This window comes from Octopus bimaculoides, chromosome 14 (genome assembly GCF_001194135.2).
Source record: "Octopus bimaculoides isolate UCB-OBI-ISO-001 chromosome 14, ASM119413v2, whole genome shotgun sequence".
In the NCBI taxonomy this organism is placed as follows: domain Eukaryota; kingdom Metazoa; phylum Mollusca; class Cephalopoda; order Octopoda; family Octopodidae; genus Octopus; species Octopus bimaculoides.
In genome coordinates this window covers 3,802,877-3,804,721 of record NC_068994.1, presented here as the reverse complement: position 1 = coordinate 3,804,721, position 1,845 = coordinate 3,802,877, and the positions used below count along the sequence as shown (strand labels likewise).

Below are 1,845 nucleotides of genomic sequence, written 5' to 3'. Positions count from 1 at the left end.
ATATATATATATATATACGTATATACATATATCAGAATAATCTATACATATATATTTATGCTCCAGTATGACCAGTCTAAATTGACTGAAGCCAGTAAAAACTAGAATACACACATATATATGTATGTGCACACATACATATACACACACGTGTATATATGTATATATATATATGTATGTATGTATGTATATACACATGTATCCATATATCGACAGCTTCCGTGTTTTAATAAAATATATATATATATATATATACCTACAGGACTGCCTGCAAATTGGCATTGAATTATTGCTTTTAATACCTAGACATACATACGTATATACATATAGGTTATATATCATATAGGTTATATGTAAAGCAAATACAAACACACATATACATATATATATATATGTATGTACGTACACACACCCTCAACTACATATGTATTGAGAGAGCTCGGTTATATATATATATATACATATATATGTGTGTGTGTTTATGCATGCATGTATTTATTTATTTTTCTGCTCATGTTCTCTCTGCCTTTGAAGCCCGAATGTGGTGCGAGCAGGAGTATCCGGACGTGTAGAGCTGCTGGTGTGAGTGTAGGTTGGCTCTATGTCAGTTAGCTGCCTCCCTCTGCTGAATATGTTGGCGACATGGAGAAACGGTGCTAGACACTTGGTGACGACCAAAAAAATGTCCTATTACCTCGCCTCCTCCGTGCAGGCTCTTTTACTCACTGGCACCACGTATACCTGGGTGGTTTTTTGGTTGTTATTGCTCCTGTTACTATCATCATCATCATTATCGTCGTCGTCGTCATCATCGTCAGAATGGTGAAACTGTTGTTACTCTCCTTCTTCTTTTCTTCTTCTTAAAGGTATGTATATGTTTGTATGTAATCACTTTCTCACACAGAGCAAAGGGAAAGAGAGAGAGAGAGGGAGGGAGAAAAAGATAGAGATTGTGAGGTAGAGAGGGATAGAGAATGAGAGTGTCGGTGGGGATGGGAGCTATAGAGAGGACTGTGTGTGTGTGTGTGTGTGTTTGTACGTATGTGTGAATGCGTTTGTTTGTGTGTGGGACAGCGATACAGGGTGAGAGAGAAAGATATATAGATATATTTATACATATATATTATATATATATAATGGGTGAGAGAGAGAGAGAGGGGAAATAGAAAGAAAGAAAAAGGAAGGAAAAAGGGAAAGGGCGGGAGAGGGAAAGAGAAAAATATCAATATATATATACACACAAAACTATACATATATACGTATCACTATATTATATGTGTGTGTATACAATTATATGTATGTATAATACACGCACACACACACATATATGTATATATATATATATATATATATAGTTGTGTCCACTTCATGTACATTAATATATCTATATACATACATTGATATTTGTATATATGCATCGATATGTGCATGTTGTGACCGTAAATTTACTCGTCTACTCATAAAATTGTATAAATTCGTACGATGTATATATATATATATATATATTTGTATATATACATTTAATATTTATATACATTCGGACGATATAGTCAATCTCCTTCTATATATAGCTGAATAGTTCTTGGCACTAGTAGTTATATCGCTTTTTGCATGAGTATACACCCGTATATTCACACACACATACACACACACGCACACACACATATATTGTATGTGTGTGTGTGTTTAAATTTTTTACGTATGTGTATATATATATATTTATACAGAATTATGTGTACGTGTATATATGTGTATTATATATAGAGAGAGATATACAAACACACACATGTATATATGTATAGAAAATACATGCATATATATATGAATATATATACATGTACACAC

General features: G+C 32.8%; 1 protein-coding gene across 1 annotated transcript in view; it reads left to right on the top strand.

Annotated features, from left to right (window-relative positions):
- The first annotated feature begins 418 nt into the window (after positions 1–418).
- Positions 419–1,845, top strand: part of LOC106870054 (zinc finger protein 235) — a 17,631-nt gene continuing 16,204 nt past the window's right edge. The window contains exon 1 of the mRNA XM_052972955.1: positions 419–866. The gene's annotated coding sequence lies outside the window, so the exon portion shown is untranslated. The remainder of the gene's footprint in view (positions 867–1,845) is intronic.